Raw genomic sequence first — 8,012 nt, 5'->3', positions numbered from 1 at the left:
TGCACTAAATCATGTCCCTGAGCACCACATCCAAATGTGTTTTCTAAACATATCCAGGGATGGTGACTCAACCACCTCCCTGGGGAGCCTATTCCAGTGCTTAACATCCCTCTCTGTAAAGAAGCTTTTCCTAAACCTCCCCTGGTGCAACTTGAGGCCATTTCCCCTTGTCCTGTCATCTGTCACCAGTGAGAAGAGACCAAACCCCCTCTTGCTGCAATCACCTTCCAGGTATTTGAAAAGAACAATAAGGTCTTCCCTCAGACTCCTTTTCCCCAGACTGAACAGCCCCAGATCCTTCAGTCTCTCCTCATAGGGCATATTCTCCAAGCCTTTCACAAACCCTGTTGCTTTGGACCTGCTCCAGCACCTCAATACCCTTTCTGTATTACGTATGTATGTGAATAGCAATTTAGGCCATTATTTATGCCCACAGTTAAATGTATTTTCTTTAAGTTTTACCATGTTCTCAACCTAAAATATCCTCTCTGAAATGCTAATTGCAATTATCCAGCCGATGGACATTCTCAGTGTCTTTTCCTTGGAACCAGTAACAGTGACGTATCCAGATCTGTCCTCACTGACGTATCCAATTCCTGTCTCTCACTGTAATTGCAAGAGGTTAATTTTTTTTTTCAGCCAGTGATGTGTAAATTGGAATCAGAAAACAGTTGCTTATGAGGCCTTCTCTATAGAAGTTGCTTCCATCACTGCCATATTTGACAGTTTTACTACAGAAGTTCACATTTTCCACCTTTCTCAAATGAATGACGTTCAACGGAGTTCATATTTAACTTCATTTGGCTTTTTAGTCCTAAATACTGTATGAAGAGGAGGAAAAAAATAACAGCTGAATTTTGTTTCTGATGACATACTCATGAGTGAATATAATAACTGCCATGATGGCACTGCTTGTTGCAATAAGATTCAAACAGCATGATAAGAAGAGTTGACCAATCTCAAAATCAGAGGACTTCATCTATTTATGTGCTTAAACCTCTTTATCTAGTAACAAGCTCTTCACACTTCGCTGTCTGGGCAATTGCTGCTTTTGGCAATAATGATCTGAGTGGGTGGCTGAGAATGGAGCTGGCAGACGCAGTACAGATGCAAATTACTGTACTTAGCAGCACTCACATTCATTTGTCCAGGCAGTCATTTTCTATAATTCCAGAAGTAAGCCAGAAGTCATAAAATATTGTACTTGTCACTAACTAAAAATAAAATATGCTGTGTAATCAGCATTTATTATCATATAGTGTTAAATAGATAACTGAAGTGTCAGTATGCCTAATGTCATAAAGAAATCGCTGAAAAAATGAAATAAACTCTGTGTGCCTAATTTGTCTTTTTGTGTTTTATTTTTAATATTGCCACTGGAGATCTCCTAATGCAAGAGTGACTGTTGATATGCATTACCAAGGCCAAATAATAACAACCATAAAAATGGTAAAATCCTGATTAGCTTTTCCTTTACCCTAGCAAGTTATTTCTTTCATTATTTTAGCTACTGAGATGAATGACAAATGTGACAGAAAGGAAAACTGAATAATGCACAGCATTACTGAAGGCTATCCACAGTTCAGTGAAATTAGCAGTCATTATTTCTGTTTTGACTGCAATGTTGCTGTTCCATAGCATATAAAGTAAGAGTCACAATACAATACGAACTTGCATATGTATTAAACTTCTTGATTGTACAAATAATTACTTGATGTGCAATACCCAGGCCACTATTTCAAATACAGATTTTTTTTCTTTTATCTATAATGCATTTTTAAACATATGCAAGTAAAATTTCACTTCATAATCTTTTTTTAAACTATGCCCTGAATAAATATTCAACCTTTTAGAAAAGTGGCATCTCCAAATAAACAATAAGAACAAGCCTAAAGAAACAAAGAAGAAAATCTATTTGTGTACATTGACATTACAGCAGCAATCTCAACCAGTTAAACTTTCTCAGGAGAAATAAGCTTTTCTCAGAACAAACTAAGACTGTTTCTCTTTTAGTAAATTATTTAAATAACAGTGGCAGTAATAGTAACTGTGGTCTTATATGATTATATGGGAAGACAGCAATTAAAGTAACAAGTCTTTGGAATCAGAATCTAGCTTAATTCTACTGAGTCATTAGTAAGTAAATACCTAAGGCACAAATGCATCAATACTAATTGCAGTCAGAATCCAGATACAGTACCTTAGCTTTATCCCTCATGGAGCCTTTTCCCAGGATAGACATTTTTGCACCTGTTTCTTCTTGTAACCTCTTCAAGGAGTTCCCTCTTGGTCCAAGCAATTTCCCAACAAAATTGAACTAGAAAGTAAATAAGAAAACTATTTTAAAACAAGGAGCACTTTAAAAAAAAACTTCATAAGTCTTCATAAACGAGTTCCTTAAAGAGAAAAGTTTATTCTTATTTTTAAACAATACTACTACTTACTTCTAGGATTAATTCATACAAGTGTGAAGAATAGCACTGTCTTCTCATTTAGCTTGGAAAGGAAGCATTCAGAGTTTATCTGAAACCCAGGAAGTTCATCTTTAGGAGAAAAATGGACAGTGGCTGCTTACGTTTAGCAAAGTGCTGAACAAGACCTTGGTTTACTAGATGACATAGGTGAAACTAAGAAAATGAATATATTCTTTCCTGCGATAGTGAGCTTTATTGGTAGAATAGTATATTTTGCAAAGCTAGAGCTTTTCATAGGTTTCTAAGAATTGATGTTTTACATATTGATTTTAAAATAAGTGTCATTTCATGTATCGGTTTCAAATATCTGTTTTGCCAGTAACTGAACAAGTCACACAAACAGATCACTCCAGATAACCAGGCTGCTGTCTAAGAGAATTTTGCAGAGCACTGGAATTTGCCTGATATGCTGCAAATACTCTTAAACAGTGTACAGTTCCTATGACACATACATTGTTGTGGGGTTTTCTTCTGCATGAAGAAGAGAGATGTCTACTTGAAAAATTCATTGAGAGAGCACTAATTAAATAAGGCATTAATGCTATGTCATCATAAAGTACCAAAGGATGGAAGCTTTCAGGTACTCTACAATCAACAGTTTATTCAACTTATTATATTTTATGCTTTCCAAAATCTTTTTGGATATGACATGATGTCTTTGGAAATTGATGGAGAACCATCAGCATTTGCTCAGGACATTTCTAAATTGTGTTCAAGTATGAACAGACAGTACTCTGGCCTGTCTTTCAATAAAGACTAAGCTCATCTGAGAGTAAATGTGTTCAATTGTATCTGCATAACAATAAGAATAGCAATCAAGGACATGCTGGTGTCAAAACTTTAGGAAAATCACAAATGATAGAACCATAGAATCACCTAAGTTGGAAAAGACCTTCATGACCACTGAGTCCAACCATCAACCTGACCTAAAGTCCCATCACTAAACCAGTGATATGTCCACACACCTCACAGATATCTCCAGGGATGAGGAATGCAGCGCATCCCTGGACATCTCATTCCAATGCTTGACCACACTCTCCATGAAGAAATTCTTCCTCATGTCCAATCTAGACCTCCCCCGGTACACAATGTGTGGCTGTTTTCTCGCATCCAATCACTTGTCACTTAAGTAAAGAAATTGACACTCTCCTTGCTGCAATTGTAACTTCCTTCTAATATTGGTTAAACCATGAAAGAAAAAAGTATGTAATCTCAGGAAAAAATAAACACATAAGACAAAATCTACTTCCACCTAAATTAACATCACCAATTTCAATTAGATAAAACGCCTAGGGGGAAATAGCAAGTGGTACAGCGGCGGAGAAAAAGAACAAGCTTCAACGCTCAAAATAACATTTTTCAGGCTTGTGTGATTGCAATTTGTTCCAACTTTCTCTATTGATTTAATAAAAGTTAGCAACTTTTCCAATAAATCCCATCCCTTTAAATCATCATGGTATCAGCATTCTAAGTCTGTACTAAAACTGTAGCTATGTATCTTCCAGGGCCAACTTTGCCTGAAAGAAGTTGCTCTCTTTCAGATGGATTATTAAATTTCATATGGAAATAAGCCTAACGATGAGGAAGGAATGGCAAAGATTGAATTTCAACTTTAATTTGAAACTATATACTAACCCTAGGACTTAATCTATAAAAGTAAGATTTCAAAAATGAAATCTCATGCATGTGCAGGCTCATTAAAGAAGGTCAAGCATGCAGCAGAGCTTTCTCTTCTCTGCAGGAAACACATGTGCAGGAAGGCGGTTAAAGTAGAATCCGAGAGAATTTATGCTGCATTCCATTAGTGTTTCTAAGTATTAAGAAAAACATGCCTTTCAAAAGCTGAAAGTCTATATGGCTGCCTAATTTTGGGGTACAAGAGGGCCAGTCAAAGCTCAACAACATTTGCTCTCTAAACGGAATAAAACTATTAAAATAAGCTTATAAAGATTTATGTTGAACATTTATACTAAGTACTTTATAAACCACCTAATAATTACCTTGAAATATTGCTGCAAAGGAGCAGTATGGACAGCATAAACTACATACAAAGTGGATTTTAATCACTTCACCGGAAATAAGTGGCTGGGGATTTTAATTGTATTGATTATGTAGCAGACAGACATTCACACTTCATCCACCTTCTACTCTGAAAAAATACATCAGGAAGCATTCCGTTACTTGCAACTGAAAAAATGAACTGCTGTTAGTTTGGTTTTGTCTAAAGTTGCAGAAAAGCTAGTGAACAGTCCTCAGTCTTCCCAGCATCAGTAAGTTCTAGGGACACCACCAATCCTTAGCATTAATCTATAATTGTAAATCTGAAAACCCCTTCCAGTAAAACGTGCTACACATCAGCATTCCTTGTTTGCTTCATGTTAAGCCCCGGAGAAGAGAATCCCTAAAACTAACAGGGTGTTGTCAAGCTGGAGCACAGCACAGGCAGTCTGTCTCCCAGTGTCAGCATTTATTATGCTGATATATCATGCATAGCACTGTTGAAATGCCAGATATTAATTATAACCTGTGCTGTAAAAAAATGTGTACAATAATTAGTTCTTAAAATATATCCCATAGCATACAAACAATGTTGTGACAGTCTTAAATGTACTATAGTATCTTAAGTTCACATATATTAACATTGTCATACTTGAACTCACCCTCTTCAATTTGGACATGGGTTGTTTTTGATGTGACTTACCACATCAGCAGAATTTTTACAGAATTGAAAATAAACATGCAGACAAGCATTTATATTAAGTTGTTGTGGTTTAGTTCTACACATGATTTAACTCACAACTACTTCTCTGAACTTAGAAGCTTCTTTCTTTGCTAAACGTGACTTTTGTAGATGTTTTTAAATCTTTCTTATAAAGGCAACAGATACAAGCACTGGTTGATTTTCTGATTGAACTGTGGGGCTTATCACAGGGAATGAGTGACCACAGGACTGGTTGTAAGGGTTGTGACACCTACAGGACCTGTCAGAAGTGTTAGAATAACCTCAGGGTCTGCCAAAAATGTCAGAGCAACAACAGAGTTTGGTGGGCATAGGCCAGGCCCCAGCACACTGCTGTGCTTTGTGTCTCATTAGGATTGTCAGGGTGACAGCATACCTTTTCCAAATATTCTACTATTTTTTTAGGATTCTGCAGCTGTTCAGAAGTGACGTTCCAAACCATTAGGGCTGCCCACTGCTCTAAGCACCTGTGCATACTCAGAACTACCCCTCATAGGGGAAGATCTCTGGGTGAGTCTTAAAAAATTATTTAGTCTTAAACATAACCTGAAACACAGTCATAACACATAGCAATAGGAGCATGCTGATTTGAACATCCCACAGATTTTCAGAATTCTCAAGAGCTACTGTAGCTAGCTCTTGAGCTCTATGGAAAGAAGAAAAGGTGAAAGGGAGACTGAGGAACTCTAGAAAGTGTTCTCCCGTATTTCATCCATAGCTGGGCTCTATAAGGAGACAAAGCGAAGACCGTAATTGCATGGCTTCCAAAACTCAAAAATGACTGCAATGCTCCATACACACAAAACAGCAGTTTCTCAGCTGCCAATTTTATCATAATATAAGTCAAGGCCACACAGCATAGGAAAATAAAAACATTAATCCAACCCCCAGAGGTGAAAAACAAGTCAGCAGAGAAAATAAGCAGCAGACAAGGTGCTACACAATATAATTCCATGTGAAAAATCCCAAAGAGCTCCATAAACAGGCAAGAAATTAACACTGTGACAAGCAATCATCAAACTACCACAGCAATCTGAGTTAACATGGTCCAATCAGATCTGCTGTTATCTCAACCCTTCAAGCCCCACGCTGGATGCCAAAATGACTGCTGTGGCTTAACCTGGCAGGTGGCTGAGCACCACATAGCCCTTTGCTCACTCCCTCCTCTCCCTAGTGGGATGGGGGAAAGAATCGGAAAAAAACAGAAAGTAGAACTTGTGTGCTGAGATAAAACTATTTACTAAGACAGAAAAAAGGAAAAGGATAAAAGTGATTATATCTATGTCTGTCTGTCTATAGATATGAATGTATATAACAAGTGATACACAAGCAATTGCTCACCACCCCCCAGCTGATGCCCTTGAGCAGCAGAAGAAAAGATGAAGTCCCACCCGTTCAAAAATCCTTCCTTGTGATGTCATGTGGTATGGAATATCCTTTAGGCCAGTTTAAGTCAGCTGTCCTCATCCTGTTCCCTCCCAGCTCCTTGGGACCTTCCCAACGAATGGCCCTGGCTCTCTACAACACTGCTTGGCTACAACCAGAAACACTGGTGTATCATTAACATTGTTTTCTCCTAGAACCAAAACATGGCATCATACCAAATACTCTGAAGAATACAATTCCATCCCAGTTGAAACTAAAACAGACAAAAGTTTACATAATACCTATTTTATATGATGATGTGAATTCAAGGAGAAGTTTCTTCAGTATATGGCATATTAAAGCAAATTGTCCAGGACGTGAAACACAGTGGGTGTTTGAATTTTCAAGCAGGCATCCAAGGTAAATAGACACAGCTCCATTACTGCATTTGTGTTGTATAAAAACGGTGAAAAGAAAGTGAATTTGTACCATAAAAAGTCTGTAGCTAATATTAGCGTACTTGTATCTTCACTGTTTTACTGAACTAGGTATGAGATGCATATGCATACTAGCACAGTGAGCTAATAATGATAAAATACTAATGTCTTCATATAGAAACTAGAAAATAATTAACAACAACAACAACAAGGTTTGAAGCCCTAGGTTTATGACAGATTCAGTAAAAATGCATGGTTTTTATTTTTTTTTTTCTGTATAAATAAGGGAATCTAACCAAACTTCTTTTTTTAATTATTATTTTTATTCATTTATTATTATTATTTTTTAGTCCTAGGAGACTAGCCGGCGGACTGAGATCATCCAAGTAAGTTGCCCATGCCTTGCCCTGGCAGGGGGTCCTGCCTTTGGCTCCTTGCACTGGAGCAGTCTCATTGACCTGGCAGCCACAAATATGGCTCGAGGAGCTAGGCAAATAGCAGCTGTGACTTTCAGAACTACCTCATTTTTTAATGCTCAAAAAAGCAATCAAACATTTAATCCTTTGGTTGTATACACAGGACTCTGTCAATATGGGATAAGCATGCTTTTGAATAACCTAACCAATATCTAATGCTCAGTTTGCTTGTGAGAACCATCTTTAGAGCACTGCTTTTACAAGTCAAGGAATACTGTGAACATCCCTAGAGGTGGGTCACAGGATCTGAGGTCTGGTAGAGTCTTCCAAAAGCATGAGGCACCATGGGCTGAGAAGAATCACCTCTGCTGGAGTCACCATCCTCACAAGGACACTGAAAGCCACACACACTAAAACCATACCTACCTCCTCCCTACCTCTCTTCTGCACATGTTGACAAGAAAGCTGGTAATCAAATCGAGTGAACCATCATATAATTTGCTGTTATCTTACATTATTATGTAAAGCTCTCAATAGCAGTTCTTTTAAAAATTAAAAATCTGCGTTATTGGGAAAGATT

At 37.5% G+C, this 8,012-nt stretch overlaps 1 non-coding gene across 2 annotated transcripts; it reads right to left on the bottom strand.

Moving 5' to 3' along the window:
• Nucleotides 1-360: 360 nt before the first annotated feature.
• On the bottom strand, nucleotides 361-6,608 carry LOC109366262. 2 transcript variants are annotated; one of them, XR_002112481.2, is made up of 3 exons: nucleotides 6,556-6,608; nucleotides 2,201-2,317; nucleotides 361-606 (listed from the first exon to the last, which is right to left on the bottom strand). It is a non-coding gene; the product is annotated as an uncharacterized LOC109366262 (transcript). The 2 variants fall into 2 exon arrangements; XR_004159063.1 differs by lacking the exon at nucleotides 6,556-6,608 and adding an exon at nucleotides 4,475-4,618.
• Between the last annotated feature and the right edge of the window lie 1,404 nt (nucleotides 6,609-8,012).

The sequence above is a fragment of the Meleagris gallopavo genome, chromosome 2 (assembly GCF_000146605.3).
Source record: "Meleagris gallopavo isolate NT-WF06-2002-E0010 breed Aviagen turkey brand Nicholas breeding stock chromosome 2, Turkey_5.1, whole genome shotgun sequence".
Taxonomy (NCBI): Eukaryota; Metazoa; Chordata; class Aves; order Galliformes; family Phasianidae; genus Meleagris; species Meleagris gallopavo.
Note: the sequence above shows the minus strand (reverse complement) of the source record. Positions and strands in the feature narration are given on the sequence as shown.